The sequence below is a fragment of the Cupressus sempervirens genome, chromosome 4, assembly GCF_028749045.1.
Source record: "Cupressus sempervirens isolate cs-2001-9-10 chromosome 4, ASM2874904v1, whole genome shotgun sequence".
NCBI classification, from domain to species: domain Eukaryota; kingdom Viridiplantae; phylum Streptophyta; class Pinopsida; order Cupressales; family Cupressaceae; genus Cupressus; species Cupressus sempervirens.
Window position 1 is genome coordinate 155,705,910 of NC_143121.1, and position 19,832 is coordinate 155,725,741.

Genomic DNA, 19,832 nt, shown 5'->3' on the forward strand with positions numbered 1-19,832 from the left:
TCTCTTGTTGGAAGAAACTATTTGGGTATCCTCACTTACAACAAGTAGCCTATATCCTCCAGGATCATCACAATTCTGTTTCCAAATTCAAATAATTCCCTCTAGGGATCTACTCTTCCACTAAAAAAAAGTGTCTGGAGCGTTAGTTTCTTGTTTCAAACATTTTTCCATCCACATCTCTTCAATTTCCTCTGTTTTTGTTTTGAACAACTGCATTTGCCATTGCACAAAGTTTGCATCTTCATCTGCATTATTTTATACATATATAAATCTTCAAATTTACAGTTGAGTTTCTTCAACTCTGGTAACTTAATCTATCAGGTGAGGTTTTTGAATCCTACAGAAACAAGTAGTTTTATATCATTGCTTGTTATTCTCTTTTCGAAAACCATTCTTCTCTAGGATCTCCATCATGAAATGACCTATATCAGAGATCTTAATCCTCTGGAACTGATAGACCTTCTATCTAGTTTTCATTGCTTTGTGTACTTTGTTCTCCTACATTTTCATGCAGCTGTTCCATCCATTAAAACTCCTCCGATATTATCACTGTTTCTTCATTCAATTGACAGCTTCAGTTTGATGTACCTGAGGTTCAATCATTGGACAATTTGAAATGGCGTAAGTCTTTGCCTCTGGTTAACCGAGTTGTTGTAATTTTTTCGTTGAGCTTACTTTAACACACTGCCCTGCTATTTGGGGTTTTTCTCTAGCAAACAATTTAAGCAATTTTCCAATAATTAGTGATTGCCTTTGTTAATGCTCATTTTGCAGATGATATGTGATTCTGTGTCCATCTTCCACCACATGGAACATAGTCTACCAATACTAACTATTTTATGCTCTTAGGTGCTTTTGCAATTTCTCAAGGAAATAAATCGGCTTCTTATTTGCATGATCATCTTTTCTACGGGCAGAAATTGCATGATCATCTTTTCTACAGGGCAGAAACTCAAACCATTTAGAAAACTCATCAGCAAAATCATGGACTCAAGTACCTTCTGTGTCATGGAGAATCTCAAAACAAGATCCACAGAAAACTCTAATGGCATTGAATTCCAGAATATCGACAATCCTTATTTAGATCTATGTACAGGCTCTAAGGATAATTCTATTGAATTGACTTTGGCATCAGTTTTTAGTTCAGAGCCCATAAACAGCTTAGTTTGCTTCCTTTCTCAATTTAATGAGTGTGAAGGATGATAGGACTGGGTCAGTTTTGGCTTATTGCCAGGTGCCTTTTTTTTTCAGCTCATTCAGAATAAGTGGAAGCTTCGGGTTTCCCAGTTGGGGAAGCATATAAATTGCTTGAACCCATGGAGCAGGGTTCAACTACTGCTTTGCTTACGTAAGATTTAGGAGCCATTTATATTTGATTTTTATAGCTTCTTAGTTCTGGTTTCGATAGGATACTCATTTTTTCAGCCTCTCATAAGAATGCATTCTTATCTTCATCAAATCAGTGAGGTGAAGCACATATCATCTGCGTATTGATGTCTTGCCTAGCTTTAAACTTTACACGTCTCTATAGAGAAAAAGGCAGAAAGAAAATTCCTTTGTTGCTAAAAATCCCTAACAAAAAAATTATGGACATTGACATGGAGCTTGTATCTCACACTTCATAGAATTTACCTATTAAAATTCATGACAATATTAAACTTCATGTATCTCTGTATTAAGTTTTAACTCACTATAAACAATTAAACATCAGAATAAATTATTAATACTAAAAAAAAGTATACGTGTTCCTTCATTTATAAATAGGAAGTCCCTAATCCAGGAAAAAAATAATATCAACAAACACACAAGAACCATCTCTTGTTAATGCACATATCGCAAAATCCATTATTACTATCATAATTAGAACTTGAATTGTTGAAACCTATTCATAAGCATATATTACATCTATGGAATAGCCAGAAACCCAGCATTTTGTATGTTTGAAGTGAATATCTGAAATGAAGTACTGAATACATACGTCTCTAATTTCTTGGATAACAAACTGCACAGGACTAGAACATAAAGTATCATACAAGCGAATTCTTTGGAGTTCTCGGCTTTTTGGTACAGGTAGGATGACCTCAGGAGTTGTGTTCCCATTGTGAAATACAACTGATTTACTCCAGTAGCCAACATAGCATCGCTGGCTTGCAATAATTACCTAAGACAAAATTAAAAAATTATTAAGCTAATGAGAAGTCACAATACGAATTTCTCAACATTTTCTAATTTAAATCAATGTCGCATACCCCTTCATTGACATAGCTTCGACGATATGCATACAACTACAAAGCCTCCTCAGCTGGAGTACCCATGTATACAAGATACACACACACCATCAAACCTGTCCTGCCTTTACCTGCCTGTTTGGATATTATAAAAATGTAGTGCAGCATCACATATCAATAGTCCAATATGCAAGGATGGATATAATTTAGCAAACCCAAGTCGCAAGGAATCTTTAAAATATATGTTATATTACCGACTGGCACTATTGAGAACTATAAGCCTTAGGTATCAACATGGAATCGACATAGTAAAGGAAACACACTGCACTTATAAGCAATGCAACCATTACCGACAAAACAGAAACTGAAAGCAGGTAAATGAAATTATCAAATTATGTCTGATATTTCAGGGCCAGGTTACAGAAGAATGATAAATATTAAACAATGTGCAGGATAAGTAAGGGATTACTGAGTGCAATTTTAAATAGGGCTTGACATAATATTTGATCAAGCATGTACCTTACAACAAGGTGTTTATTAAAATACACAACTACAGCTCACAGAATAAATAGTGCTGTTAATAAACATAGTGCAGGTTTTAGTAGTTAATGAGTGCAATGGCATTTCAAGGGAGGCTTGACACAATTTTTGTATCAAATCTATACCTTAACAGAAGGCATTTACAAAAATAAATAAATAAAGTTCCCAAAATAAGTAACACTGTTAATAAACAATATCGAGCACCATGGCTCTGAAAAACTCCCCCATTCTAATTTTAGCAGCGTGTATATTGACTATCACTACATACATGAGCCATCTTCCATAGGATCACTTCTTGGGAAGGAATCCTTAACTAATTACAAAGAATTACATGTTCTAGTAAATTGTCCTCTGAACTTGGATTTCTCAAGTTAGCAGGTGAGAGATGAAACCAAATCTGTTATCAGACTCTTATTCTTTACTGACTCGTCAGTCCACCTGTAAGGCAAAATAGAAAATCAAATCAATCTCAAGGTGTTTAAATGACATTCCAGCAATCATAGGCACCATCTAAAAGATCCTTTTCAGCCTAAAAAGTTCCACTGTTGCCATAAATCCATCTTAATTGAAATTCATCAAACAAGCCAATGAGTTGCAGAGTAAACAAATTATGTTTTCATCATAGAGGATTGCTATTGTAAATATCCAAATAAAATCATTTTCATGAGTTAGTCTTCCAACAGAGTCAATCTTCCTCACTATGCTCTTAAAAAACCAATTTTCTCAGCACCCTTCATGTTCATTAATTCTAGTTTTCCAAACTGGAAATGCATATTGTATTGTCAAGCACCTGTGTCCCTCCATTGAAGTCCAGCTCAAGACATCTCCACTTTTCAAGTGTTGCATTAAGATTGGAACTCAATTTTAAATGTATCAAAGAGAGGGATTTTTTCATCACTTAACTTTGTCTTCTTATACCAGAGTTCTGCATTACTTCCATAACTAAAGTCTAATAATTGATGAAAAAATGGTTATGTTTTGTCACAAAATCCTTCCAATTTTCAGCATATTTCCTGACAATAGATGTAGTACTTTCTATAATAAAGAATAATAACAAAAGAAGCAAACAAAGAAGTGAGAATTATCTTTGATATAAAGATGACATCTCTCATGAATTGCTTCATTTCCCAATCCCTGCATTGCATTTTCTTTTTTTCATAGCGTTTGCAATTTCCAAATCAACTTGTGCATTCATCCACATATTGATAAAAGCTCACAAGTTAAAAGACTAAATATATGAAAGGATGCAAACAGAGATTGTGACATATAAAAATCAATAATCAAAAGCACAGAATACTATAACAACCAGAAAGGCTCCAAAGACTTCCTCAGAAGAATATCATTCACAAAACCATCAATATTAGGCAGTTCAAATTGAAAGATGATAGTACTGGCTGTTCTTAGACTTGTTCAATAACAAGTACCTAATGACAATTTCACTGAACCAATAATCAAAACCACACTCCACACATAGCAGATACTGAACAAGGGTAAGATTAAATCTTATAGATACTGGGCTCCAAAGAACCACGGAATATAATCCATCAACAATTATGAATTAGAGCCCAGTTGAGTATATGCAATAAAGTGATTTTTCTTGCTACAATGGAATAAAAATTGAAATCAAATGTATTTCAAAAGACTGGAAAACTAGATTAAATAATATTTGAAAATATACTCATAATATTGAACTTCTCTGCAAGGAAAATCAGAGTATGAGATCACTATAGGTGAAAGTAAAACAAGAACTCCACAATCAAACTAATTTGAAAGAGTTTCAGCTAAGTGTTAATGTCCTTTCACATAAATCCAGGGACCATTTCATGAAATCCATTGTAAATGCAACCAATAACAGTTCCTGTAGTTCATCTTTAATATCAACAGAGAACATATTTACAGAAAACAATTGACTAAATACCACTTTGATGTATAAAATAAGTGTTCGATATAGGAACCTACCTTTTGGACATAGCCCTCAATGTATTGCAACATATTGTTCGAATATAAGTAGTGGTTAAGGTCTGGAACAAATCCAAATCGATCACAAACATTTATCAGTGGACGAGCATTTGGAAGTCTTGCTTCCAGAAGGAAGTTCTTTGTCTTTTCAGCATCATAGAAGTTTGACTCCCTTGTAACACATTCCACCTCCTTGATTTGTCCAGTTTTGGCTGCTGCTTCAATGTATTTGAAGTGAATTTCAGGATCCTCACTACCAATGACATCCAAAATGAAGTTTGCCATATAAGCATCAATTTGAAGTCAAATCAAATGGATTTCAAGTAACAAAATAATATAAGTGACAATCTCAATTCAAATCCCTTGGAGCTCAAATATGCACCCAAGAAGAAATAAAGACCTTCATAAGACTTGACCTATTCAAACAACTTGATGCATGAATCTACACCCAATTGTTTAGAATATTCTTTTGCAGTCTGTGAGACATGAAAGAAATTATCAAAAACAAAGATAGCATTTATCTTTGTCATCTACACCCATTATTGATTTAAAATGTGCATTAAAGCTGCAAGCTTTTTACCTGGACAATGATTTGGAGATTTCCCCTCAAGTTAACAAGGAGGAGATCTTTCATGCACTCCAATGCCCACTCTCTAGAAAGGGTCCTAGAGAACTCGACAAGGGCTTGAAAAGTTCTGGAATCAGTAAGGGAATTGATAGTTTCTATTCAATTTCAAGAGCATAGGATGTTTCACAGACCTGTGGCTCAATAGCGTGGGTGTTGACAATTACACCTTTGATATCATGCAACTCTGTATAGTGCTGTAACCAAACTTACAATATTAGTGATGCATAAATATTTCCTAAGAAACCATTTGACATAAGGAAAAATGGAGTAAACCTAAAAAAAATTTCCACAAAAATTCATATAGACAATATTTCATACAAAATATTCAATCTATATTAAAGCTCAAGTGTACTCCCAACAAATCACCTACCTGAAGTGCGCGCATATATAAACCAGCTTTCTCACACAACTGTGCTATACGTATATAAAGAAGCTTTCTCACACAACTGTGCTATACGAGGATGGTCATAGTGACTGAAAATTCTATTTGCCAAGATAGCATCAGCAACATTAGGGAAAGTGACCAAATTAATCTCAATAACCTATAGTTTACAGGGCTTGAACTACAGTGATTTGGATAATATTGACCACGGAACCATTGTTGTTTCCAGTCTGACCGATCTTTGGTTATTCTTTAGGTTGTCTCTTAGATTTACGACCAGCTTCACTTCGATAGTATTTAGTCGCACTCCTAAGATATTGTGCTTTTCTTCATTGCACTCATATCTTTCCCATTTCTTCTTTTTGTCCCAAGTCTGTCTAATATTTCCCCTTACCTGCTAATTTTTCTCTTTGTAATCATTCCCATTTATCACAACCCAGACATTATGGTGAAAGTTTGAGTTGTTCTGGGATGTGGTGACTTCTGAAACTGAAAAGTGTGGTGTTTTCTGATATAGGATGTTGTGCTACAGTGAAATACTAACTGTGGTTTGTGGTTGACTGATATAGAAATGAACGAAAAACAATTTCAAAATCATTTCACAGTTCAATATCCCATTCAACCATCATCTCAAAAACAGACACCATTATACTTGATATATAGAAACATAATGCGGAAGGTTGCTGGAGGCTAAATTTATATTTTATTGCATGATTTGGTACCATTACAAATTAATGAAAATCACAGATAGTAAGTTAAAATACTTTCCAAATATTGACAAAAGAAATAACAAAACCTATCAAAATTGTAAATAAAACCAAGGAATGAGTAAGGAAAACTTCCGCCATAGCACTATTTTCAATATATATTTATAGAGTTCTTTACATTTAGTCATAAACTAATTTTAACCAGTATATGAAAAAGACTCGAAAATCTTTCGACATAGTAATGAATAATTCCTAACAAAAAGAAATCTCAAAAGACAAACCCATGAGTTAGTGTGAGAAATTATAAAACAAAATTAAATTCAAACTCACAACCTAACCCTAAAAATCTGCTCGGCAAAAACTATTATCGAGTGACAGAATTTGCTCGGTAGCCAAAGAAACTAAGTGGCAGGAGTGTTTACCGAGTGAGCTCGGTAAATGAAGAACACACAAATCGGTAACCAAAGAGGGTGTGATTACAGAGTGAACTCGGTAGGCAAAGCAATTACTGAGTGAACTCGGTAGAAGAGAAACTTGGTAGATGAAGAATCAACTCAGTAAGAGAGGAACTCGGTAGACACAGGAGGATGGAACTTGGTAGAAGAAGGCACCGAATGAACTCGGTAGCCACTGCAAAGAATGACTTCTACCAAAGACAATACCGAGTGCAGACTTATGACGTGAATATTTTCACCATTAAAACCAGAGACCCAAAGCTTGAAATACTCAACCATAAACTTCACAAATGCAATGAACAAGAAGCAATGGAATCACGTATGCCTGCTTGCTTACTATTCAACTTAGATTCAAACTATTACAAAATCTGGGAGCATTCAGCTTTAACTAGAAAACCCTAAACTAGTAAAACTTGAATAACTTCAAATTGAAAACTTTAAACTTTAAACTTACAGCTCTAATGGTTGCATACAATAACGCCTGGAGCAATCACTGCTTCAACAGGATGAATGAAACAATAAACTATGAACTTATAGAATGACAGATAGAAAGATGTGCAATTGCAAGCACGACAATGATTCCTTCTATCTCTACAACGACTGATCTGCTAATCACTTTTCTTCTTTCTTCTCTGCTCTGTTGAACTCTCTCTGTCTCTCTAATTGAATGAATGTAAACATTCCTTTTGTCATATTTTTCCCCCTCTTTTTTTGATTTCAAAATTTCACCTACCACATTCATGTTTATAACTGTTGTGCAGGTTGTCAGGGATGGTAGGTGAGCATTTGGCTCCAAGGGCAAAAGGACATTTGCATTTAATATTCCAATAGTTAGAACGCTCTTGTATGGTGCCTATCCTCTAGTGGCTATGCTGGTTAACAAAGAGCTTTGAAACCACCCTATGTGTTGATCACTTCCTTCAAGATAAAGGCAGGCCAAGCCAGTCCATCTCTTTTCTCCACAACAACAACCCAAGAAGATAGTAAATTCTAAACAGGAGGTTTACCATTGATAGTAAATTCTAGTATCATCCAAAATCATCCAAGCCAAGCCAATCTAAGGGATTCCTCCAGATGTACATAGTTATGTATGTATGTATATAATTATGCATGTACCAGTCCTCCCAAGTGATCATTCAAATTTCTTTGTGAGGACACACGTCTCATTTTAGGGCCATTCAAATCGAGGGATCCAAATTGGCCAAGTACACTTGATTGCTATGCAAGAGCTTTGTTGCCATCTCGAAATAGCCTCAGTATTTGACACAATATAGGATAGAGATAGATCTGCAAGTCTAGCATTAGGAGCTGATTCATCCAAGCCATATACACAAGTAAGGAATATTGAGGAAGCCTCCATCTAGCTCTTGTGTTGTGCTGCTAGAGAATATCTCTCTCATTCAAAGTACCCTAGAAATTGCTACTTCATCAAATTTTAAAAGTGCCTTATAGTCAGCTAAATCAGATTTCAAGCCCGTAAACTGCAACTCACTAGTCAATCAGTCACCTATTATCCTAGACTTCTAACTAGTAATTGGGGATTTTAAGCTTATTAAAACCTCTCACCAACGAATTGGAAATACTTCACACATTGTCAAGGGATTAGGGATTTAAGAAAGACCATAACTCTATGCCAACTTTGGAAAGGCCATGTGAGACTGATAGTTAGGAAAGGGGACCAAGACCACAACAAGTCAGTTAGACTTGTGTTCTCAAAAAAAGAAAACCTTTAGAAACAAAGAAAAATGGAATGTAACTAAAAATAGCTCTAAAGGGAGAGAAGGAATATCAAGATAGAGAGAATCCAAATGACCGAGGTCAAAAGAGTAGACACAAATGAATAGACACATAAAATAGAAGAAAGAAGGATATTGTGTACAAGGAAAAGAGGGGGGCACTAGATTAGATAGTTTTTAAATCTTTCCCATTGTAGGAAAGAGGAAGATTGGTACCATATGGGTATTCCAAAAGGAAGGAATTGTTACCTAGCACCTTTTTTAATTTTGAAAGGACTCCTCCACAAAGAGTCAAACTTTTTATGTAATCCTTTAGATTTCTTTAATTATCCCAAAAAAACCCATATCTCCAATTTAAAAGTATCTTTGTCAAGATATCTTATTGAATATCTTCTTTACAATTTTATGATGCTTTTCAATGATATCTAGCATCATTTCTCTTTTCTATTCTAGATGAGTCAAGTACATGATTCTCTTCTCAATACCAAACTGGAATTTTTCATCTTTTATTGCCTTTTACATATTCAAGGAATGAGTTCTAAAGGAAATGAATGGTTGCATCTACATCATATACCAATTGGAAGGGAGACATACCAATAGTACCTTTGTAAGTGATCCTATCAGCCCAAAGTGCATCATGAAGTTTCTTCATCACTAATTTATCAAAAAAGAAAATCAAAATTGACCCACAACACAATGCATGTGAAACAAATAGAAGCACATGTGCATTACACCATGACCATGGCAGTAAGAAACTCCCTTCAACAACTGGTACATGAAGCTATGCAACATAATAACTTCTTAATAAGAAGGGGGTTGGGGACTAAAGAAAGATAGAATTAAATACCAACAACAAGACCAAAGAGCCAGTGATTCATATAGATAATCTAAATAAAACTGTAACCATAATTCACCTCAAGAGTTTCCTTAGTTCTTAAGGCACCTTAGAACATAAGATTATACACCAACATTGATTTATTACAAAAGAAAGTATAAAGAATTTGAATCAAATGCAACACTTGGTATCTACCTTAACTCATGAGAAACTTTAGTTTATAATGTGTAAAAGTTGAAACATTATTTCTTATCATAGAAAAATACCTTAATAAGATTATGAGGTATTTTTTCCTTGAATAGTTTGTTATAATTCTTGAGATCACAATCCATGTATTCAAATACCAAACAGACAAAGAGTCTAATGTCATTGCATTTCATATGATGGACATCAAGCAACCTGCATAATTTCTTTAATTAACCCCAATGAGAAGACTGATAAATGCAATGTAAACAAATACATAGGAATTATTGTTATTGAGAAACAATGCACACAATGTAAATAAACACAGAGGAATTATTGGCATTGAGAACAATGCATTCAATCTAAATAAGTGCAAATGAATTTTTGGCTTTGAGATACAATGTGTTCCTTACCTTACAATGTTAAGATTCTGAGATAACATCCTTAGAATGGATATCTCACGAAGGGTGGTAGCAGTAATTCCATCTTCATCATGCTCAAGCTTAGCTTTCTTAATTGCCACAATTAGAGCAATAGTTTGATAGTCACCTCAACTGCAAACTTCAACATCAAAATCCAAAAGTTATTTATAAATAGTAAGAAAATATGTGAACTTACAACATCTAGAAAGCATATACCTAAAGAAAAAGATCTGTGATGACATTGTAGTCAATAGGACAACCCCCCTCCATTTGAGACATCATCAGTGCAAAATTAATAGTGCCTTGGAAATAATTTTCAACAAATAAGACCTCTTTCTTTAAAACATCTTCAAATTCACTATCAGAAATATACTTTTATAAATTGATAATACCTGGGGATCAGAGCACAGAATTGTCTAAAGGAGAAAAAAGTAATTTGGAGTGTAGCCAACCTAAAAAATTCATGAGTGCCCTATGTTATGCCTCATTCACAATTTCTAAAGCTATAAGCATTAAAGACAACAAAGAGAATGTTGAACTAAAAGAAACAAATGCTTCCAAGAAAAATATATTTTTCTAGTTAGTTTAAACATAAACAAGCCCTATCTTCCATCATAAATGACAAGTGAACAAATCCAAGGTGTACCTATTTAGAGTAAATAAGTATTTTATCAAACTCCCTTCTCTCAGCAAAAGCTACTACAACTTTGGGGGTAGCCCTTGCTTTAATATATATTTTTAGTGCAAGGTCATTGTCCACAGTCTACACCAAGAAACAAAAGGTAACTCAAAATATTGATTTAGCATCATATATACAAATGTGTAGAAAGTATATAATTAATCATCCAAGTTTTTAAATAGAACAAAGAAGTTACAAAAAGATCTAAACAATCCAAAAAAGACATTTGGAAAAAGCATGACGAGATTAAACAGTAGAGTAGAGAAATCCACTAATAAAACATTCTAAAACTTCATAACTTTCCAATAAAAACAAATTAGAAGCTGCTGCAGAATTAAAACCAGAATGGGTTTTGCTAAAGTAGAGCATGAAGAAACAACTATAAGATTATAAACAATTCCATGCCACTTGACTAAAACAAGATATAAGTTTCCCAGTAACAAGTACCCAAGCCATTTAGATTTTAGAATATAATAGGGATAAGAATTTCCAAAACACATTTTCTCAAAAAGTGAAATGAGGAAATAGCTACAATTTACAGTCACAGAGCAGACATAAAGGATGGTCGACAAAAATAACAAACTTGACATTGGCAACTTTAGCCAAAAATAGAATTATACTAATTACCAAGATTATAGGAAACCTTAAGGCATAAAAGACCATCTACTAGTTTAGTAATTACAAACTGCAGTGTTGATTAGTGTGCAAATCATGGTACCTAATTTTAACCAAAAGTATCATAACTAACATTCACAAGATCCCCCAATTCCTTACTACAGTCCAACTTGTCCTCAGCAAGCCAATTCTTCAAAAGGTTCTTTTTGTTCTGATTTACAACTAATCATGATAGTTCAAGAGACTCAAATGCATTTAGCTTTCCTTTTTGTCAATAAAGTACCAAAATATTGGAGAAGTGGTGTTTGCCCTAGTTGTACTGGAACACTCTACAAAAACATTGGCAGTTTCTTTAATAATAATTTTGAGTATGATATTTTTAAATATTGAACCCTTGCTATTTATTAGACCTACTTCTGATAGGATATATCTTTGATGAAATCCAAAACTACCTAGAACTTTGCTATAGTGTCTGGTGTACGGAGAATGCCTTGAGGAGATTCTGTTGCAAGTTCTGCTACTTTTTTATACTTCATCTAAGAAAACAACTCTTGGAAACGCAGGACAACCTACATAACAAACACAACTATCCAATTACAACATCTATTTCTTCAAGCTGCAAGAACATAATATGCATACATTTTAGACATGCACTAAAATATGCAACATCATTGTTGTTGACACTTACCAGATTTTTGGCCCCTAGAAGGTTTCCTCTTTTAGCAAGATTCACAGCAAGCTCAAGGTTGTTGAGCTAGAGAAATCTAATAAATACATCAGTTAATATATGGAGAGCATTAAATGGAAGACTAGCTTCAGTCAAAATACCATATACCAAAAAACCACCTGTCCGCTAACAAAAGGCACAATTGTAGCTTCATTGACAGTTGCAAGCAAAACTTGCCCCCTCTGATTCACAGCAAAGAACCCACCAAATGTGGTTTCTTCAGATGTTAAAAAGATTGGATTTGGACTGATCCTATTCCTATAAACTGTTGTTGTTGTTTCCAAATCGTAAACAAATAAAAATCCCAACTTTGTAATTACATATCTAAGACTATACTTGTGTGACATCTGTTAATATCAAAGAATTGCATTAGGAGACCAATATCTCAAATAGTCCCTATAGCATGGTCATTAGAAAATAATTTTACCTGCATGCATACTGGAAAATCATCAGCAAAATCTGGTGGGGAAAACATATTTGCCTATTTCTTTGTGAACCCTGTCTTCCCTTATTACATTAAAAAAATTCAAAATTGAAACTCATATATCCACTTTCCACTCTATTTACCAGTGTCATACATAATAGCAAAATACGAGTTCTAATACCCAAACAAAGCTCAAATAGAAGCACTGTCATTCACTCTCTTTAAACGTACACACCAAAATAATGAAAAACATTAGACATTAGTATACAAAAGAGAATAGTAAAGAAGTGCAAATGTAGTAGATTTCTAGTCAATGGCATCTCCAACAGCCAAAAAATGTTTTTGCTGGTATGGAATGAGAATAGAGCTTTTTTAGATATTTATATTTAGATGTTTATGTCTACAAATTTTGGTAAACTTCCTCCTGTATTTCCAAATTTTATAGAACATGGGATATTCAATTGTATCGGTAGTAAGGCTTAGTTATGAAGGGTGCAGAGGGTAAGTAGCCATATGGAAAAGGTGCCTAATTTCCCTTTGTGTTTTGTTATAATTTTATTATTAATAAAAACTTATTATCACCGATCTAAACAAAGTATGCAATAAAGTAATTTTTCTTGCTACAATGGAATAAAAATTGAAATTTGACCCAAGTTTTCTAAGAGCCTTAGAAAGGGGGTAAGACCTTAGAGAAGTGGAGTCCACTTGGAGAGACAAAGGTTAGCATTGGGTAAAGTCTAGTAACCTTGCTTGGCATCTTGCAATGGGTTGGATGCTACTAGGCACTTAAGAAGATTTTGGCGGATTAAGGCTATAGACTCTGCATCAGTTAAGGTGAGATATGAGCGCATATTTTGGGTAGCTTACAAGTTACACTACCTCAACTTGGTGATGTAAGCAATTGGCATCTAAATAAAATGGTTGAAAGAAATAGTGTACATTATTCAAGCACATCATTCTTTTCTTTGGAGTGTTATGATTTCAGGATATGGAGATGATGAATTGATCAGGCTTTAGACCCTTCCAAATAAAAGTGGCAGAAAAGATGACTTATTGGGATGAGAAGATGAGAGGTAGATGGATTTGGGTATTGCGGTTCCTTGGTATGTTAGTTTGAGCTTCACTTGGTTTCAAGAATACTATAATATTCTTTACTTAACAAGGCCAACCACATAAAGGTGGAAGCTTATCTAGCCTCACCCCCTCCCCCTAACATCAATCTAAATTACCCATTATCATCTAACTACATACTTCATTCATTCATTCATCCATTTATGAGCTATAACATTCAATCAATACAATCACATAACATCATTAATATGATATAAAATTCATTAATACACAATACTAATCAAGACTTCATTAACACATAACAATATTGATTAACATAAAATAAAAATCAGTATTAATATGCATTATTCATAGATAATTACTTAAAACAAGGTTCTTCCATTATGCAACAAGGTTTATCAAAGAGCATTTTTAAAACATCATTTTTAATTTTTTTTCTTAGCTCTCTTTAGAAAAGCACTCATAGGAGCATCTATATCTTCCTCATTCTCCTCCTCGTCTGGCACATATAATGTCAAATTACAATGGCTCATTCTCTTTGGAGGAGCAGGAGGCTGCTGCACTAAAGGGGGCTCTGTTGCAAGAACAAGTAAATGGGATAAATTGGCATACTCTTTTTCTTTTTAATTGTTACAAGTCTATAATTAAGTACTAGTACAACATAACATGCATTTTTCTTACCTAAAAATGCCACATATGTACATTAACATTTTGATCCGCTGCCATGTCAACATGTTGAACACTTGGAACATGCTCCACTCCTTCACCATGATGTTCAACATGCTCTAAAATATTCAAAAAAAGAATACACGTCAAATTGCAATTGAAGATGTTAAATTGTATTCATAATTGCATAATTAATTTTCAATAGCAAATTAATACCTCCACCACTATAATGCACATCATGGCCTTTTTCACAAGCAGGTTCTATGATAGGATATGAAGGCTGGAGTAAAATGTTATGCACATTGTTATGCATTCAATTTACGTTCAAAACTAATACCAAAAAAGAATCTTCTCAACTATTCAACTTCATTTACTTTTCATCTAACCAATTTACCTATGAGACATCATTTGGTGCACTAGATTCTTGGGGAAGGCTTTTAGATTCTTCATGTAGGCGTGCACCCATGACTTTATAGCCTTCCTTCAAGGCAATTTTTCTATCTTCATCTATGAGCTCCACATTGAATTCTGAACCCTGTATATTTTGCTTAATATTGGCAGTTTTCCATGTATGGTTTCATTAAAAAAAATTGTTTGCAACATTATATAAAAAAATAAATATGAGATTTCATTGCTTCTACTTACAATTCGAGACTAGAGATTCGTATAGCCACCAGAGCCAAGTTTGTGTTGGCCAACCTTTGGTAGTCTCGCTTTTGTAGCCACGGATGTGTCATGCAATCTATGAACAATTTCAAACATCTTAAATTATATATTTACAAATATCAATAATTAGTGCATGATTACAATGTACTTAATACTATCATGAAATACCTTTTTTTTCTTTGTGCTACTTCATTTACTCTATTTTCACATAGTCTTTTCTCCTTTCCATCTTCTATTATTTGATTCCACTCCATTGGTGGAATCATAGGAGGATGGTTGTACTTTGGGTTATGCTTAAGAGCCCTTCTATATTGATCCCTCACAATCTTTATATGGTTTGATGCTCTTTTAAGAAGTAGGCTAGTGTCAAAAATGTTTTTTCCGAATTTCTTCACAAAATATGTAATCAACTGACTTTCTAATTTCACAGCTTGTAAATTCCACCTTAAAAAAAAAAAAAAGATTGTTAGATCAATAACTTTAATATAGTACAATAAATGAAAGAAAAGAAAAATTATGTAGCAATGATATGAAACTACGTACCTTTTATGTATGGTGGGTCCAAGTAGTCTCAATGTCATATCAAAAAGATGATCAAAGAAAGCATTATTACCCACAAAACCATAAAGGGATTATCAGTCCAAAACAAGTAATGTAAAAGTAAACTAAATTTACACTTTAAATAATAACAATTTTAAAGCACTTGGAAGCTTTTGTTCTTTTAACGGAAATATAGTTTTCTTGTTCAGCAACAATGTCCTTGCATATGAACTAGTACTAATCACACAGACTGCTCCAAGAAATAGATCAGCTTCAGTAGTACTGCTCTTTGTTCCTCTATCAACTGAAACATCATGACAATTAAAGCACACACCAAATGAAATGAAAGACAGAGAGACACCAACAGTCTCACTTTTATCAAAATTACAATCTAGATGTACTAAATGATGAATTTTATTTTTTATTGCATTCATAGTAGAAAAAAACATCTATTGAGCAATAGAGAACACCTATGTGAAAGAAAGGACAAATATGGTTAGTACAAAGTTTTTAAAGAAAAATATGGTTGTTGTTGGAGATTTTTGAGGTAGATGCTAGAAAGGCTTACAAATTTGAAACTCTTCTCAATTCGATGAAATTGAAGTATTCAAACTATTATTACTAGAGAAATAGATTACCAACAATACAAATAGGCCAATACTAGAACAATCATAACTATATTGGGAAAATAAATGGTCAAATATGCAAAGAATTAGAAGAGCTATTGACAACCACAATAAACTAGTGAGAGCATGCCATAAGGAAGTAGTATTTTTCCAAGATTTAAAGCTAAAGCCTTCTAAAATTGTAAAGCAATTAAGGAACAAGAGAAAACTATGCAACAACAATAGGGGATGGATATAACTTTATGCTTTAGGTTTGACTTCAAGATAGAATAAATTTCACAAAAGATGAACTAGGAGGATAAAATAGTGAAGGGTTCAAATTACTATATTTTGTAAATTTTTGTCTAAGCTCTTTGAGGAGAAACCAATTTGGCAAAAAAAAACCTTGTAGGAATATTTGGTAGATGATGGACTAAAAGTTACATATGATGATTTGAAAAGGGTTATTTTTAGGAAAAAAACACATTAGTTTGAGTGTGGGCCATATTAGAAATGGTTACTCCTAGCAAACAAATAACCAAAAACCAAGATCCAATAAACAAACAAGTTGATAATCAGCTTCAAGAATGAAGATGAATCAATTAATAGAGCCTTTCTTAAGCAATCGAAGCTGCTAAAATGTCCTACCCTAAATAAATGGTAAACACAAAATAAATTCATAGTAACCAATTTTATTAAAAAACTGCTCCTAGCTAAACCAGAGTTGATGATTGAACAAAAAAATCAAATTGGTCAGGAAGAACCTACATAATATATATTAGAGATGACTTCAAAAAATACAAAAAATAATTCATCAAGCCAATGAGAGCTATCGTATCAATAAAATAAAAAGATGAAGATAAACTCATAAAAAATTGGAAACTCTGGTTCAGTGACTTCCCTTCCATAGAGAAGAAATAGAACAATAAAGATAGTTATCTCATACTAACAATTGTTTTACAGGATAAAAACAATTACTAAAATAAACTATCGAGTCATCAGTAAAAATGCTCATATTAACACCAAAACAAATACATTATACCTATAGCTTACATATGCAATACCAAAGATCATTTATCAGAAGTATAAGCTTGAGATAGAGATAAATAAATAGAATAATAACATCTTGAGGGCATAAACATTATAAAATATAGCAAAACAAGGTTTTACCAGTTCTAGTGGGCATAGACAAGGATGTTTGCATGGTCCTTGTTGCCAACAATGCACCAGGCAATACTGGACCACCAACCGAAGGAGGTGTCCGCACTTCATCATGAGCTAAAGAATACAATATTGTTAGCAAAGACATTTGCAATGGATAAAGATCAAATGGGATACTAGCTAGAAGCATCCATAAGAAAAAAAGGTAAGTACTATAATGTTGATGAAAACAAACAAAGAAAGTGTTACTTACATGAAGGTTGTGTGCTACAACCCTCATCACATTCACCATGTGATGTCACAACTGTCACATATTTCTATACAAGAACACATAAAATTAGAGATCATGATCCATAAGATACTATAAAATATTAACATCTATTGAACTTCTATTATTTCTTTAGTTGAATTACTACTTACCTTCAAAGATTGGATTCTACAATCCAATTCTTTTCTCAGTGCCTCTTTCTCCTCTCTTGTGTCACCCTCGATGATAATGTTAACAATTTCATTAGTGTATCTTTGTTTAATTTTTTTGGTGATGAACATAAGGTCAACACTAAGGGCAATGTCATGTAGAAATGACACCCGTATTTTAGATCGCATTTGATCAGTGGTCATTCTAGCTTTTTCCTATCATTTGTGACATCAAATATCAGTAAAATTTCATCAAAATAACTCCAAAGCCATAAAAAAAAGAACATAATAATACGGAATTTGTTTCTATATTAACCTTAAAAATTACAATAATTAATGTTTACCTCCACTAAAGGTGTCTAAGATGGTGCATCCATGTCACCCTATGAAAAAAATTAGTAAGTTTTAGAAATCAGCAACGAAAAGTAATAGACTTACCAAAAAAAGAAAAATAATAAAGTAGATTGTATATGTATATCATTTTTCTTAAGTTAACCAAAAATTTGGTGTAACTAATGTGAATATCTAAAAGAAAATTGACATGTTCTACTTAATGTTTATAGCTGCACTTATGGTTTGGAAAGAAAAATTTGGTCATACATGGCCCCATCATAGTTGACATTGATCCTACATGGATATTTCATTTATCATCATGATCTTCATCCATGTTATCATCATTATCATCATCATCATCACCATCATCATACTTGTCACTTTGATCATCGTCGTCACCACCACCATCTTCATCACCCTCATCATCATCTTCATCACCATCATCTCCATGATCATCACCATGATCATGATCTTCATCAACATCATCATCATCATTATCACCATTATCGTTCGCATGACAAAAATCATCACCATCTTCTTCTTCTTCATCACTGGGTAACTATCGTTCCTAATAATCATTTACTTCATCTTATGCTTCTTCAATATCTTCTTCTTCCATCACATTATGCTTTATCGGCCTTCCTCTTGGGTCATGTCTAACAACTAATGACCAACCTAGTTTGTGTGGAACACCAAAGTAAAACACTTTCTCGAATTGGCTTGGAAGAACATAGAGCTCATCTCCGACTGGCTCAAATGACCTTGTATTAATCACAGTAAATCCACCATCATGTTCAATAATAGTCCTATCAGGATCATTTTGATTAGGTCATAGCCTGAACCATTTAATGAAAAATAGAACTATTTTGAATGAATTAAAGTCATACTCAAGTATATAATCCAAAATTTCATAGTATCAATTTTTAGATTATTGAGGATATATGTCAGTTCTAGATGAAATATTGGTGACCGCAAAAATTGCAATTATCTAGAAATCACACATTTTCTTCATTTTAGCTAACTTTTTTGTGCAAAATTTATAGCCATAGTAGTACATAGCTTTGTGGTGTTTGACCTACAATTATTCAAACATGTCAAGATTATTTGCATCGATCTGTGAGTTGATATTAAAATCATGTCTCATGATTAGTAATCTTATATGTACTTTTGTATCTCTTAAGCCATGGACTAGATCAAGTAGCATTGCCATAACATTGGGATCCCCATTATCATGAGCTTCTTTAACCAAGAATGCAACACCATCCCATGTTAATGAGTGACCATTTTCTTAAGACTGTTCAATCCATACTAGCATCCAATTAAGATTGTTTGCAATATACAAATATAGTGCATCCCACTCACAACCAACTATAAATAAGACAATTACACCAATTAGAAACAACTTATATATTGATGATGGGTAAGAATTATTAAACTACAAAAAAAAAACTTATAATTACCTCTCACCCTCCTCAATCTACCTTTCCCCATCAGGTACTCGCCTTCGAATTTGTCATTAGAGTTGGGATTGCAAATGCAATCTACATGAATATTTATTGCAAACTTTGGAAGATATTCACTAATGTACACCATGGTCTGGTATACCATATATCCCTTTACCATAGAACCCTCAGGATATGCTCTTTGTCGAACCAAGCCCATCATAAATTTCAAGTGCCTCTCAAGCATCCACATTGACCTAGTTTGTATAGGTCCATACAATTAAATCTCCTCAACTTGATGTATGAGGTAGTGTTCTTGAGTATTGAAAAAGGTTAGAGGTAAACAATTTTGCATTTCACACATAAGCTGTGGAATTTTTCTCTTCCCATATTTTATATCTTTTTAATCAA

The 19,832-nt window shown here is 33.4% G+C and overlaps 1 pseudogene; it reads right to left on the minus strand.

The window, feature by feature from the left end:
* Positions 1-1,882: 1,882 nt before the first annotated feature.
* The window catches only part of LOC149560444 (clathrin heavy chain 1-like), a 30,807-nt pseudogene continuing 12,857 nt past the window's right edge, over positions 1,883-19,832 (minus strand).